This window comes from Microtus oregoni, unplaced genomic scaffold, assembly GCF_018167655.1.
Source record: "Microtus oregoni isolate MIOR12 unplaced genomic scaffold, Mior012 000002F_ref0000024, whole genome shotgun sequence".
Taxonomy (NCBI): domain Eukaryota; kingdom Metazoa; phylum Chordata; class Mammalia; order Rodentia; family Cricetidae; genus Microtus; species Microtus oregoni.
The window spans coordinates 56,203,832-56,220,171 of record NW_024543061.1 but is presented as its reverse complement, the minus strand read 5'-3'; the positions used below and the strand labels follow the sequence as shown (position 1 = coordinate 56,220,171).

The 16,340-nt window shown below is 43.0% G+C and overlaps 1 protein-coding gene across 3 annotated transcripts in view; it reads right to left on the bottom strand.

Annotated features, from left to right (window-relative positions):
* Positions 1-8,603, bottom strand: part of Pparg (peroxisome proliferator activated receptor gamma) — a 132,418-nt gene extending 123,815 nt beyond the window's left edge. Inside the window, exon 1 of one of the 3 annotated variants that reach the window (XM_041637764.1) lies at positions 8,146-8,603. The gene's annotated coding sequence lies outside the window, so the exon portion shown is untranslated. Of the gene's footprint in view, positions 1-7,098; positions 7,199-8,145 lie in introns of those variants that run through there. The other 2 variants (XM_041637785.1, XM_041637774.1) reach the window with 2 other exon arrangements.
* Positions 8,604-16,340: the final 7,737 nt, after the last annotated feature.

Sequence of the window (16,340 nt, the reverse complement as noted above, 5' to 3'; positions counted from 1 at the left end):
CATTATCAACCTTAATTAAACTGGAATTGAGAATCGCTTTATAGACTTAACATAGATCAGTCCTCCAGGGTTAGATCTTTTTTTTTGTGACAGCATTAAATCTAATTTTTGAGACCCAGAATTCCTAACTGCCACTCAAAGAAAAAAAGAACCAGCGAGACCCTGTCTCAGAGATCCAGTTAGCCTACAGCAACAGGAGCCACAAACAACCAATTGGTCTAACCTTGGCTGGAACTTATAGACTACAGCACTGAGTTTTTCTAAGCAATCTAGCTAGCCAGTGAGGCTGATTTTTACAGGATAGTTCCCAGGGATCCTATGAATGAAGTGAAATACAGCAAATAACTTCACATAAGCTATGGATAAGAAGATAGCCTAGTGGCTAAATTCACTGTGTAGTATGGAGGAATATGGTGAACCTCTGATCTTCTGGCTTTTACCTCCTGAGTACTAAGATTCCAAGTTAGTTGTTTGTTGGTTTGTTTGTTTTTAATTTGATGTTGGGGATAGAATCTAAAGTGTTCTGTGAGCTAGGCAAACACTCTACCAACTTAGCTACATCCCTAACCTTCCTTACTGAGCACCTACTAGTCATGCTATATGATGGAGACAGATGAATAAAACTCCATTGGTACCTTCCTTTAAGAAACTTTTCATCTATTACTTGTGCAGTCCTAAAAGCCAGCAAATTTGAACACTGCTGAACACAAAATTTAAAATATTACATTGCCTTTAAATAAAATCAGGATGTTACTAAGTTGTTCCAAATGCTTCAAGGAAACATGTAGCAATCTTCCATTGCCAAACGCTTGACTGGGTGCACTTTCTACTTTTATGGATTATTTTGACATATGCAAATAATTTTTGAAGTTTCAGCTTCACTTATATTTATATCATTCACATTTGTTTTCTCTTTTTATTAACCTTAACCGGTATATAAAACAAGAAAAAGAATTCATATGGGTATACTTTTCCACACTCAAGAGCTTGTTTACATGGGTAGTTATAAACTACAAGAAAGAGACAATATATAGTCAGGTGAGGCTTTGGGATTCTCAGTTTTAAGTTCATAAACTAGAAAGGTTTTGTAAAACACTAATGGCAGGTAATGCTTAGAACTGGTGATGGTGGCCATTCTTAACTTCTATCCCACCAATCAGCTGACTCACAGAACTACTAAGGCTGATTTGGAAGTGGTCACCAAGCTTTGGTTCCTAACAGAGTTTCATTGAGATGCTGTAACTATTTCAAGACAAAAGAGAAGAAAACAGAATATGTATGAAGTGATCTACCAAAGCATTAAGCACTATTTCTTCTTAGGCAAGTTTTCCCAATGAAGTGATTGAAAACCCCCTTTCACTGCAATTTACTAGGAAGTGGCTTCAAAGGTCTGGTAGAACTAACTCATGATGACGGCAGGGGATTAGTATGACATCAGGGAGGAAATCAAGGGCATAGCGAGGGATGATAGTACAGTGCTTGGTTAAATTATCTAACTGCCAGCGCACAGCTCGTAATTTCCATGATGTTTCCTAGGTAAAATGCCATTGCACTATAACTGCTTATTTTTCTTTTGCGTTGAAAATAGTTTGAGGAACATCTGCAATCTGTCTTGATTTAAATTTTTAATATTACATGTATTTGTTGTATGTGTGTTCAGAGGATAACCTTCCGGAGTCCATTCTTTCCTCCTACCATATGGGTCCTGGGGATGAAACTCAGGTTGCTGGGCTTGGCTTCAAGTACTTTTACCCAATGAGCCATCTCTTAGGTACGTGTCTTGATTTTTAAAAGAAAAACTATGTATGCAAGGCAAACAAATCATTTATCTTTTCTTATCACTGCTATTCCACATAGTGGTCTCATTTATGTTTTGTTGCCAAGGACGACGTATTTACCTTATTTTATTTCCTTTCTTTTAAACCACTTTATCCAATTCTACATGTAAGTGAGTTCCCCCTCCCCAACCCAACCCTTCTTCCCCCTACTAAGTGCAGTGATTCTGGGCATTCACCAAACATGATTTCTGCTTTCTTTTCCAACTCCCCATGAATGTTACCTGTGTTTTCAGAGAACAAGAAATCAAGGAAGCAACCCTCCTTTTTTCTGATACTGACGTGGTCAGTTAATGCTGCCTGGAACTCAGGCTTTTTAAAGTGGACTCCAGACCTTCAAATGACAACAGCACTTTAGTGGTGGAATGACAGTTGCAGGGGTGGGGTCAAAGTTAAGGGGTTCTTCCCAGAACTTCATCCAGCATACAGTCTCACAGTCCTATGTTTCCCAATTGCCCTCACTATAAGGGAGAATGTATTGCTTAAACACACGAGTGAAAGAATAGCCTGTCTGCACTTCCTTTGCTAGATTCTCTCCACAAAGAGCAACAAGCAGTGAGAGACAACCTTAGCATTTCAGTGATTCTAGAAGCCTGAGATATCACCAAGGAGAAGGGAGAATTCTTTCAGCCTAACCTTACATTCTAGAGCACGGTAAGCACACAGCCTGTGGCTGAGAGCAGAGAAGACCAGGATCTGCATGTTCTACTCCTACACCCTCCTGCTCAGGGTATTCCCCTTTTCTCCACTTCCCTCATATTGCCCTTGTCCTTATCTGTAGCACACTGAGAAGGACTCCTCGCTCTAGGCCCATGCCAATATGAACTCTCCCTAGGGGTCAGATAATTTTATCTCCATATTATAATTCTAGATAAGTCCAAAGAATGAGATTTTTTAAGTAGTTAAACCTAGCAGTAAACTGTTTTTTCTAAAAATAATAAAGCAGAGCTGGAGAGATGGCTCCACAGTTAGGAGCACTGGCTCTTTTAGAGGACCCAGGTTTGAGTCCCAGAATACACACAGTGACTCACAACCATCTGTAATGTCAGTTCTGGGGGACTGGACACCCTCTTCCAGTCTCTAGAGGGACCAGGCACACAAGTGGTACACAGACATACATGCAGGCAAAGCAACCATATGCATAAAACATATAATCCAATAGCTGGAGAGTGGTAAAACACTCGCCTAAGCCTATGCAAGGCCATGAGTTCACTTACCAGTACCTCAAAGCAAAGCATACAGCATAGAAACAATAAAGTGGGGCCTAAGGGTGTAACTGTAGCAGAGCACTATTTTGCATGGGAGGGGGGCCATGGTTTGACTTCCAACAGGGAAATAAATGATGGAATACAACAAAGCCCCATTCTATTATCTAATTTACACTCTGCCCGAAAGGTTTAAATGTATTGTAACCAGTACAAGTTGCAAGGATTGATGGTATCTTTCTTTTGTGTCTGAAATGGTGCAGTGGAGAAAAATCCATTTCTCAGGCCCTGTCCTGGTCACTGGCGTGCTTCAAAGGAGAGCCGAGACTCTTGGGGAGCCCCAACAGTATTTGCTATTAAGAGGGTAGAAGTTAATGAGAATCCAGGCTCCCAGTCCCAAGGAGAAGTCCACAGACATCCCTACTTACAAGCGTCAGCGTGAGCCTTTTTCTGCCTCCATAGCCCTAACCTCGCAGCTCCGTCACCAGGGCCTGGTAATTCCAGGTCTTGGAAGGTTCTTCCCCTAACCCCCAGTGATGTGGAATTCAAGCCCCACAGCAATTTCCCCTAGCACTGCAGAACGGCGCACAAGCTTCTTCAGTCCCACTCGGCAAGCACGCAGTTCACCAAGGTACTAATTGGGATCCACCTACACTGCTGCATCCAGTCCAAGGATGTTTCTCGCATAGGAAAGCCTCTTAAAATAATATGTATTAGTTAATCCGCGGAGGACTTCAAGCATGGCCATTTACATGTTGGTCCAGTTGCCCCCTGAGAGTAAGTGAGGGTCCTATTAGCAGGCACAAGAGACTTACCAAGTTCTTTTGAAAGCTAATTTTGGATATTGTTTGTTGCAAACACAAACAAACACTTGTACTGACTAGCACAGGCACTTGTTTTTTAGGTGTTGGTAGCAAACTGTGTTTGGAGCTGACAGATACCACTATGCTTGGTAAAATAAACTTGCCCTGGATAACATATATTCAATGCTCTCAAAGTGTGCCATAAAAACACACAAAGAGCAGGCTTTATCAAATAAATACACAAGCCTGTCTCCCTGGAAACTAGTTCGAGCACAAAGACTACTTGTCTATGAAGGACTCACAAAGACAGAATAAAAACTGTTCTGCTTGTTTTTGTCCAAAATCTTCAGGGAGTTGGAAATATGATTTGTAGCTGAAAATGGAATATTTCTCTAAACCATAAACTTCTCTTGAATTGGCTATAATATGGCAGGCATTATTATCTTTCTTAACAGTTATCTCAAAGGCAGCGAGAGAGCAAACTAGTCAGATCTGTGAGCGAGTTAGCACTGACCTAGATAGGCGTGTGGGCCGCCTCTAGGACAGCAGCTCAGTTAAACTCAGGGCCACGCTCTTATCATTTAAGAGATCCAGGCTTGCTGATAAAAGTCTTAAAGCCATACCAAAAACAAACAAACAAACAAAACCAAATATTAATAACTTTAAAACTCCCAACTTTCCAAATACAGAAGGTTGAAAGAATATAATTAATTAAATAAACAGTAATGAAATAAACAGTATAAACACCCCTACTCTAAACAGAATATTTGAGATTAAAATATTGACATGTATGTATATTTGAATAAAATAGTAAGAATGCATAAACGTAGGTCTTGAGACAATGATTTAAGAATATACTATGCCAGTGGTGGATATTATCTTAACTTGAATCATACAGTTCACCAAAATAACGGCCTATTGTGTTTGAGATCTCCTTCTAAACGCAGTTAAGTATGTTGGATAAATAAAATTTAAAATATAATATTTTATTAAATAATAGCTTTTAAATATATACTCTATAACTCTCTGAAATCTACTTCTGTATTGTGGAAACACTACAAATAGTAGACAAAACCCAGAAAGCTTTTTAAAAAATTAAAATTAATTAGAAACTCCTCATATGCTACGAAACTAACTCATGTATGGTATATGAGGCCTCTCTATGGCGCATTACCCAGTCTTGCTGGATTTGGCCAACTTAGTTCAGTTTTTAATGAGCTCTGTAGGCAATCACACCGCTGCTTGTTTTGCTGCTTTTAGGCGTTAAGAAAGAAAGCAAAGTTAAGTAATAGATAACAGGGAAATTTGCCACAAAAATAAGAAAGGCAAGAAACAAATTCAGTTTGACAATGTGTGGGCTGAGCATATGTTTAAAATTACATACTATTGATTTAAATCAAATTGTCTTGACTAGTGTATTTTTTTAATCTTCTACAAATATTTACTTAGTAGAATCTTATGAAAGCAAAAATTTCTTCCAGTGTATTTGCCTCACTTTATGACACAGAGAATATTTCCAAGTTCACATGACAATAAACCCAGCAAAAAAGACACAAATTAGAATGGCCAGCGTATGCACCAGGAAGACCCCATGAAGGCTGTGAAAATATGGAAATATTTGGGGAAATTATTTTAACAAAATTTTTATGAAAGTCTCCTACTGTTAGCAACTGCTTCATAATCTGAAAAGGAGATGAAATCCATCGCTAAAGCTGTTGTTTTCACAGTGAGGCCTTTACATGGCTTCCCCGCACAGGAGGATCTCAACAAGGCTGACAAAGACCCTTATTTTCAGAAAATTACAAATGAAAGAAAACATTACTTGTTGAAATATGTGAAATTTACTAACTGAAAACAGCTAGTCACATACTCAGCAATCTATTTCTACATCAAGATTTTAAAGTCACGCTTTTTCGTATATGAATTTTAGACATCAGGGGGACTTTGAAATTAATAATATGATTTTTAAAAGTAATTTGGAATTTTTTACAAAAGTGGTTCTGAGAAATGTAGTGACATGAACGTTAAGAAAACCAGTCCCTCTAAAAGAAATATTTAATTATTAAAAATAGTTGTCAAAAAAGTCATAAAAGATATGAATTTTTTTGGTATTTTAGCTCTAATTTTTAATGAGCTTATATTCTTTGAAATAAACAAGAATGAGGAAGCAGCGTCTGAAAGTCTTCAGCCTGAAGGCCTGTAGAACTTCAGCCTTCACCGCTGCCACTGCTCTATAGCAGTTATGAGTCCGAAACCTTTAAATGCGAAAAAGAATTTTCTTCTTAAAAATAAAACTGTCAATTTTTTCCTTCTAGGGAGTTGCAGAAGACTGAGAGAACCACCAGTTGCTTCTCAGATCTTCTCACTGAAGATGTAGTTCTCAGGAAATTAAATATGAAATAATACATTGCCAGGAGCAAATTTACACAAGACACACAGGAAGATAAAAATGGATGGCTTTATAATACTTTATAATATTCACTCCAGCTAATGTGTGAGGCTGATTTCAAATTTTCATTTATTAAAATAATAATTTCAGACATGTATTCAATTTTAGAGCTATCTGGTTGAAGGGAGGCAGCAGAGAACTTATTTAAAAGTTGAGGCTGAATCTCTGGACCATCACTCCAAACGCTCTTAGCATCTATGAATATTTCTATCAAATTTTCTAAAGAGATATCTCTTTGATAAGCCAGAGAAAATGTCAGTTCCTACTAGCTAGGTTTTCTAAACCATGTAGCAGCCCGAGTTATGTTTTCACGCAGCAATTGATCAGTTTGCTGTGGACAGGAAGACTCCCACAGAGCACCTGATATCTGTGGAAGACCTGCCCAAGTCCAACACCGAGTTATTCATTTAATAACTCCAGTTAACAATTTGCTTCGTGCATGATAATAAAGAGTTGACATTACAGAACTTCAAAATCAAGAAGCTTCCCAACTGTTATCTATCCTACAACTTGGTTCATCTGGGTTTTTATTCTCCTCAAATGATCTTTTAATTTTATATTTTGTCTTTCATCCTGCAAAGAAGAAAGACTTTAGCTTATTCCTGATAGATGACTTGACTCTCTCTCTCTCTCTTTTTTTTTTTGTCCTGACATAGTGACACAACTTTCCCTACCGTTAGCCTCAGAAGAGATTCTTTCTGTCCTACGAGAACAAGGCAAAGCCATCCTGATACGTACGAACTTGGGCCAGCTTGGCCACCTCACAACTTGCTCCGACAAAACGCGGTGACGGTGGGGCCACTCACCTAAGCAATGGGAGTTAAGAAGAATTTAGAGCTGCAGCCTTCTGATCCCCAGCAGAGGTCCAGGCCCCTTCTTGACCTGCCCGCGTCCCTTATATAAAAGCAGTCCTGGCTACTCCCAGTTTCTGCCTCCTCACCTTAGGCTCCTCCCCAACCCCAAGCCATAAAGCACCGGAGCTACACACCCACCTTCCACCCCCACCACGCGGGCTGCCCACTGCGGTGAGCCTGTGCCTGGGCTCGCCCCCTCGGTAGACTGTAAGGGGGGCACTGAAGGGGAGGAGCCTTGGTGACAGTGACCCCAGCTTCCCCACACCTGAGCCAGCTCCGAGGGGAGCCCCCGGGCCAAGTCTCCAGAGTGATCACCCGCACACGTCTCCCCGCTCCAGCGCCTCGGGGCTCTCTCTGGGCGGCTGCAGGCGAGCCCCTCTCTGAAAACTGTCACCAAGGTCGGCACGACGCGGTCCCCGCGGAGTTCTGGACCGTGCCGAGACCGGGTTTTCCTGTCAGGGGCTGGCGGGTGACCGCCACCCTGCTCCGAGCTCGCTCGCTCGCGCCCGTCTGCGCACCCTCCCAGGGAGCCTGAGGTAGCTCGGCTGTGACCGTCCGCACTGGGCCCGTGCCCCGCAGCCCGAGGACAGGCACCCTTGTCAGTCACACTCGGCCCTCCTCAGCCGAGACCCCTCGCTCCGTCCCTCGGTCCCCAACCCCGCCCAGCTATCACGCTCGCTCGCTCGCTCGCTCTTCTCCGAGCGTGACTTCTCAGCCCGCGTCCCTCTCAAACCCAGACTCCGTCACCTTGTCGCAGTTGGTGCTGTCAGAGTGTGACTTCTCCTCAGCCGGGTCCCCTCAGTCAAGATTCTGTTACTTTGTCAGGCTTGCGGTCCTGTCAGAGTGTGACTTCCCCACCGCGTCCCCTCTGGTCGAAACCGGGTTAGGCTGACAGTCACACCGTCCTGTCAGAGTGTGACTTCTCAGCTGGAGTCCCCTCCGCCCAGACCCGGCTACCTTGTCAGTCAGACCCGTCCCCTCAGGCCGAGACCCCCTCACCTTGTCTGTCACACAGTCCTGTCAGTCCGCGTCCCCTCAGCCGAGAGCCGCCGCCGCCGCCAGCCGTCAGGCTGTCAGAGTCCTGTCAGAGTGTGGTAACTGCTCCTCAGTCCGGTCACTTTGTCGTCACACTCGGTCCCCTCAGGCCGCGCACGACCCCGTACCCCAGCGCAGCGCCTCGGGTCTCTCCTTCCGCGTCCCTCCGGCCGGCCGAGTGGCCCGGGGCGACTCTGACCTGAGGCGGCTACTTGGCGGGAGCTGAACGTCCCCGCGGCCGACCCGACCCGAGCGCCCCAGGCGGCTGCCGCTCCGAGTGCGAGGAGCCCCGCCTGGCCGAGCCCAGCCGAGCGACCGGGCCGGGCCGGGTCGGGGGCGGCGCCCAGCGAGAGGCCGGAGTCCCCGCGCCCACGACCTGGAGGCCGGCGCCCACGGGGCCCTCGTGGCCCTCCAGCCCCGCGCCCGCGCCCCCCGCCGCCTACCTGGCCGCCTTGCTCCTCACAGCCGCTGGGAGGCGACCCAGGAAGGTCCGGTGTCCCCCAGACCGATGCCCAGGGCCCGTCCCGGTGCCCTGACCCCCTGGTTGAACGGAAGTTTGGTTGTCTCTAGAAGTTCTTTTCAATAACAATATATATTATATATAATATAATTAATAATATATAAGTGTATTTAAGATGTCTTGGGTTTTTTAAATCTCAGAACGCAATGAAGGTGAACACCTTCATAAAGTGACCACTTTAGTGTTAATCATTCGCACAATTTCCTTTTTTAAAAATTGTGGTGGGGGGCTGCACAAGCTCACACGTGAATGGAGAGGCGTTGACTCCTCTGGAGCTGGTGGTTGATGCCTGGAACCGAACACAGGTCCTCTGGACAAACACTAACTGTTCCTAACTTCTCTCCAGCCCTCTATTTTTTCTCTATTTCTTAAAACTTGTTCACTGGATTTCTTAAATTCTTTAGCAGTATTTCTTTTACTGGCGACCTCACACACAGGATGGGGAGAACTTGGGATTCTCTTGTTTTAAGTTAGAGAGAATGTGGAGGCTCCTTGTCCCAGGAGCCCCATGTGCATGTGATGGACAGTTCCTTTCCTGTCAGTTCTCTCTGTCATGATCCATCCCAAAGGTGTGGTGTCCAGGACGCCAGAGGCCCTTCCTTTTATCCTCTTCCAATCTTATTGATTGAAAATCTTAGTCTATGTCTGGCTCTCTTTGGGAGGCACTGACTCCTGGGATTTCATAATTGTGCTTCTTGCTCAGGACAGTCCTCCACTCTTAGCATCTTGATTTGTTGGCGGATATGAAAGTCTTTATTCTGGTAGAAAAAGCTCTCACCGGTGCTTTCCAGCGAGCGTTTGTGAGGGTGACGCTATGGAGAAAGTTCAGAGCCTGAGTCAACAGATTCATGGCCTCCACCCTCAAGCCCTAAAACTGTAAGACACAGGTCAGGCTCATGGGACTCTGAAGACCACTGGAGAGATGGTCTTTCTCTGCTAGCCGTGGAAAGACTCCATTCCTACGCCTGTCATGAAGTGGCCAGGTTGATTCTGCTCAGCAACCTACACCCAGAGGGAAGTATGCACATATTCAGTATGTATGTAGGAAGCATGTGGCCAACTTCTCGCTCACCCAGGAGTTCCAAGCTATTTGTTCTCGTTTGGCTTTGGTTTTGTGTTGATGAAACTTTTGAGAAGGTGTTGCTGTGTAGTCCTGACTGGCCCTGAACTCGTTGCTGTTCTCCTGAGGCCTATACCACCCCTTGTGACATTTTAATATATTATTGAGATATGATTTACAATAATCTAAAATGCAAATGTCATACATTCAAGATTCATTCACCGAGTTTTGGCTTATTTACAAAATTGCGTCATTATCAGCATAACCTAATTTTAGAAGACTTGTACCACCCTACAGAGAAACTTCCTCCTCGGGGACAGTCATTCTCGTCAGTCCTAGGTTCATTGCCTATCTTCTTTCAGCCTGGGTAGAGCTTCCGATTCTAAACATTTCACACGAATGGAATCATACGATATGAAGTCCTGTGTGATCGCTTTCTTTCACTTAGCATACTGTTGTCAAGGCCCACCTGGGCTGTAGCTTGTATTATTTCCATCCTTTGTTTATTTGAGACAGTGTCTCTTTATGCAGCCCAGGCTAGCCTTGAACTTGTAATCCTCCTGCCTCCAGCCTTTTGCAGGATAGAATTAGAGACATGGCTGACAGCATTTCATTTTCTTTATTATAAACTAATATCCTATTATATGACAGGAAATGTTTGTTTATCTGTCTATTGCTCTAGGCTGTTGCTACTTTTCTTCTATGTGCATGTGTATGTGCAGTTGCAAGTAGAGACCAGACCTCAATTGCTCTCCACCTTAGCTTTTTAAAACTTATTTTATTGTACGTGTATATATGTGTACCACATGCATGCGTGAGTCTGCAAATGTCAGAAAAGAGCACCCGATTCTCTAGAACTGCAGTTATGGGCAACTGTGAGCTACCATATGGATTCTGGGACTGAGTCTGGGTCCTCTGCAAAAGCAGTAACAGCTGAGCCATCTCTTGAGTCCTTCATCTTGTTTTTTTGAGACAGGGCCTCTCCCTGGACCTGGAGCTCCTTGTTTTGACTATCTGGCAGTAAGACTCTGGAAGCCTCCCTGTCTCTGTCTTCCCAATACAGAATTACTATCCTGCGCACCCCTCCACTTTCCCTTGCTTTTTATGTAGGCTCTGGGGATCAAACTTTCAAAGCAAACACTTATTAACTGATCCATAGCTCCAGCCCCGCTCCTACTACGGGGTACTATGAACCATGCTGCTATAACCAGTGGTAGACAATGCTGTTTGTGTGTGTTTTCATTTCATTTCATGGATATGGTAACAATATGTTTTAAAGGAATTTAGACATTGCCTGTAGGAATGTCTAATAGCATTGTGTTTTTCCACCAGCAATGCATGAGGGGCCTGATTTCTCCACATTTTTGTTAACACTTATTAAAAAGTTTAGCTTATCTAATAGGTAGAAATGGCATCTTACTGCTTTGATTTGCATTTCCTAAATGACTAATCACATTAAACATCTTTTCGCATCGTCGCTGGTCATTTGTGTACCTTCCTGAAGAAAAGGTTATTCAAATACTTTGCTCATTTTAAAATCACTTTGTTTTTGGTTTTGTATGGAACAGCTATTTACATCTTATGCATACAAATCCTTTTTCAGATATATAATTTGCAAATATTTTCTCCCATCTATAAGCTGCCTTGTTGGTTATTCTGTTTGTTTGTTTGTTTTTAGCCAAGAACTTGCTATGTGGCCCACGCCAGCCTCCAACTGCAGATCTTCTGCTTCAGCTTCCAGAGATCTCTGCTGTGCACCTCTATGCCTAGCTCTTCCCTTGACATAAAGGTACAAGATTTAAATTTTTTTTGTCTATTTTAACTTTAATTTTGTTTCATTTTGGTGTCATATTAAAGATAAATTCAATGCTATAAATATTATTTGGTTTAATTCTAAGCTAGGTTCTTAAATGTAGATCTGTACTCTATTCTGAGATAAATTTTGTATATGGTGTGATGTTGGGGACAATCAACTCTTAGTGAGGGAAATTCCTATAATTCACCAACAGCCATGAAGGGGAAATTCCACCACAGAGAATTCATAAATGGAGCAAAAGTTTAGAGTTGATCTGCACTTTTTCTAAACAATTTGTCTCCTGGACCAAAACGTCTGTTATTTTCAGTGTCTGTGGCTAGTAAAACCTACAAATACAAGTGAGTCAACAATAGACAAGAAGTAGTCTAAGTGTTCAAACCTGCGGCCTTGCCATTAGTGGCTTGTGAAATCAATTTAGCGGTTTAAAGCCCATACTTTTCAAATCAAATAAAAAGAACAGACTAGAAAACACACTCTCAGAACGCGGATCCCATGTGAAAGAAAGTGTGGCTTTGGCGTTCTTAGATGCGTGTGTTTACGTGTACCAGGAGTTGGTATAACATGGATTTTGTAAGCACAGATGACATTTTTAAAAGGTGGGAAAACACTGTATAAACTATACTTTCAGGATTCTCCTGTTCTACAAACATTTATTGAACGTGGATCTCGTGCCAGGTCCTCTACTAAGTGCGGGGAATAAAATGATGGGCAGTGCACGCTCGCCACACTGTGTGACAAGCAGGGCAGTGCATGGTCGCCACACTGTGTGACAAGCAGGGCAGGGCATGGTCGCCACACTGTGTGACAAGCAGGGCAGTGCATGGTCGCCACACTGTGTGACAAGCAGGGCAGTGCATGGTCGCCACACTGTGTGACAAGCAGGGCAGGGCATGGTCGCCACACTGTGTGACAAGCAGGGCAGTGCATGGTCGCCACACTGTGTGTGGTAAGTAGTGCACAATCACCACACTGTGTGGTAGGCAGTGCATGGTTGCCACACTGTGTGGTATTGGTAGGCAGCGCATGGTTGCCACACTGTGTGGCAGGCAGGACACGGTTGCCATACTATGTGGTAAGCAGCGTGTGGTCGCCACACTGTGTGGTAAGCAGGGCATGGTCGCCACACTGTGTGGTAAGCAGCATGTGGTTGTCACACTGTGTGGTAGGCAGGACACGATCGCCACACTGTGTGGTAGGCAAGACGTGGTTGTCACACTGTGTGGTAAGCAGCATGTAGTTGCCACACTGTGAGACTGGTTTTTATGGAGTTTCTAGGGACAAGGGCTTGTGCCTGATTTAGTTTCCCCAACCACAATAATTTCCTCCAAATATTGGTGCTGATTCCCCATAACATTCAAAAAGGTGTCTAGGTTTCTGTTCATTTGTTTCTTTCTTTTGATGTTTATTACATATTAACCTTTGTCTACAGGGTGGCACTTGTCCCCAGGTCAACACTCGCATACCATTTGTATGCCGCTGGGAAGGGAGCCCAGTCAAGGAGTGAGCGATGACTGTAAGTGACTTGATTTCCATCACTTCAACTGTATTTTAACTGTGTAGTCCCCAAGAATTTAAAAATAGCATCACATTACTTTTTACAGGGCGGCATTTAAAATAACAAAATTATTTTTCTCTCTTTTCCAAGAGTCCTGAAAAATGGCTTTGGCATTAGTAATGATATTTCACTGTGAGGGGGGCATCTTTCCAGAGAGCATTGCTCTGTTCTTTACAGTTGCTGGACCCAACCCTGATATTTGTCCCTTCTCTCTATCCCAGGCAACCATGATCAATCTCCAGGGAGACTTCAAAGGATCTTCACTCAAAATTAAAGATCAAAACCAGTTCAACATGATCAGCAAGTCATACACACACACACACACACACACACACACACACACACACTTCCACAGACATGTCTACCATTTGAGTAATTCTCAACACGTTTCCACATGAGATTTTCCCTGCAGCTTCCCAATTTTACTCTGAATTTTATCAGGGTCCTTTTCCTCCTTTATTAATGAGTTCTGTTAAAAGCTCTCATGTCCCAAAGGCAAGCTTGGAACTTTTCTTCTGCATTCAGAGTGTTTGATCTTTTTGTCATCTCTGCTTAGCTCAGCATTATATTTTTGTTTTGAGTGGTTATTTATAAATAATTTTACAAAAACCCTGGAACATTTTAATTGAAGAATCTTTAAGTTCAGCTGGCTTATTTAGCTCTTCAGTAGTAGGGCACTTGCCTAGCAGTTACAGGGCCTGGGTTTGATCAGGGACTGAATTAAAAAAGAAAAAGAAAAAAAAACCCAAAAAACAAAAGTCCCATTAGTCAGGAGTGTTGTCAACTTGGTGGTCAAAATGGCTCCACCTGTTATCCGGACCTCAAGAGACTGAGGCAGGAGGGCTTTAGTTTGGGGCTACCCTGTTATACATTGCCCCCCATCTCAAAACAAAGCAAAACTAACACACAAGCAAAAATACATGAAGAATGTAACTATCTCAACTTAGAGCTTCTAGGAGCAAGCTGAAGGAAACACGGCATTCAGACCACTTCTTCAGAAACACTCCAGACAGTAAAGCCATATGCCTTCTTCTACTCGTTCAGTGGCTGAAACATTAGTTTCCATTTCTCAGGATTTGTAAACACCTATGACGTCATTAAGGAAACTTAAGGAAATTCCATTTGGTGATTTGAACTGCTTTGAGTTAGACTAGATTTTAAGCTTCTAATGGTTTGAAAGCATGGTGGACAGTTGGATAATACTTTAGGTTTCCAGGAGATTTAAAAGGAGGGCCTCTTGCCCAGCCTTCTTATTTCCTCTGCTTTCCCTTATCCACGGACCACCATGGTGGTGCATCAGATTGGTTTCTCAGGTCTCTGGGGTAGGACAAGTGGTAAGTAAAGTTTAAAAAGAAAAGTCTTGGTTTTGGGAACAGCTGGCCATCGCCCCTTCCGTCATGTGGTGTCCCTGTCCCTGTGTTCTGCCCCCAGGCTCTGCTGTCTACTGTACATCTGCTCACACCTGCACTTCCAGCACACAGGAGGCTGAGAAGGAAGACTATGAGGTCTACGTCAGGGTGTGCTACACATGAGACCTGGGGAAACCAACATACAAGATCCAGCCCCTCCACTCTGTATATATTGCTGAAGTCAGCACAAGAATTTTAAATGCCTGATCTTTATTTTTGCTCATTGTGACCCTACTTCATCTTCTTGAAGCTTAGTCTTCTCACTTATACAATAGAATCATAATATATTTTCAAAATTCCGTCAGTGAGAAGACATGAGAATATGCCACGTCTAGGCTCCCAGCAGGATCTCAAAAACTGTTATTCATCAAGCGTGCAAAAGCATTGCGAATCTCTTTCTGATAGTTACTCATGAATTTCAGAGCACCATGTAATGGTTTTCATATGCTGTTTCCCTCCTAGCTTCCCCTTTACAGTACAGATTCTACAAGGGCATTCTACTTCTGTATCTCTTTCTGATAAATGCAAAACAAGTCCCATCTGATGAATAAAAAAAAGCTACAAATTCAAGATTTCCTTATGAAAATGGTTTTCTAGTATAAGTGCGTGTGTGTGTGTGTGTGTGTGTGTGTGAGAGAGAGAGAGAGAGAGAAAGAGAGAGAGAGAGAAAGAGAAGGAGAAAGAATTTAAATCCTTGACCTTATAATAAAAAACTAAATACATATGTATATTTTTCTAATATATATATTTTTAAAGAAATATATTTATAATACATTATCTATTAAATATAAAATAGAAAATACTAGTATGGGCTGGAGAGATGGTTCAGAAGTTAAAAGTTCTTACAGAGGACCAGGGTTTAGGCACCCATATCAGGCAGCTTCCAAATATCTGTAGCTTCAGTTGTAGGGAATCCAATGCTCTCTTCTGGTCTCCTTGGGCACTACATACACATAGTGCACATAAAACTCCCTTACGAGTGCAGATGTATGCACATGCACATACATACACATAAATATGAATAGATGATTTTTATGAAAATTCAAAGCATGCATAAACACAGGCAGAATATCAATGAATTCCATGTCAATCTTGCTTTATTAAAACTCTCATCCTTGCCGTGCTGTGGTGGCACACACCTTAATCCCAGCACTTGGGAGGCAGAGGCAGGCGGATCTCTGTGAGTTCGAGGCCAGCCTGGTCTACAAGAGCTAGTTCCAGAACCGGCTCCAAAGCTACAGAGAAACCCTGTCTTGAGGGGGAAAAACCCCTCTCATCCTCATTCTTCCTCAAATATAATTCTGAAGCAAATGCCAGATGATGAATTTCATCACGAGACTTCCAACCTGACTCAACATTTTGCTCTTTTTTTTAAAAGTTGAGAAGTACAGGGTGGGTGGTGTACACCTTTAAACCCAGCACACAGGGGGCTGAGGCAAATGGATCTCTTTAAGTTTGAGGACAGCTCTGTCTGCTAAAATGAAAGAATGGAAGAAAGAAGGGAGGGGCAAATAAAGGAAAATATTGAGAAGCATCCCCATTTTTTCTGGAAGATCCTGGGTTTATCATTTTGTCTAGTAAAATAGTAAAGAGCTAATGTCTATTGCCAGCATGTTGCTAACTGTGCTCATTACCTTGAAGACTGATACACGTGTGCTGTGTCTTCCAGATGACGTAGAGATGCGGACAGGTACCTGGAGTGCAGTGCTCTGGTTCCTGTTATTTGGGGAGTTGTACTGGAGAGGTCTCTCTTCCTTATTGAAATGTAAGTATCTAGAGAGCAGAAATCAAACCTGATT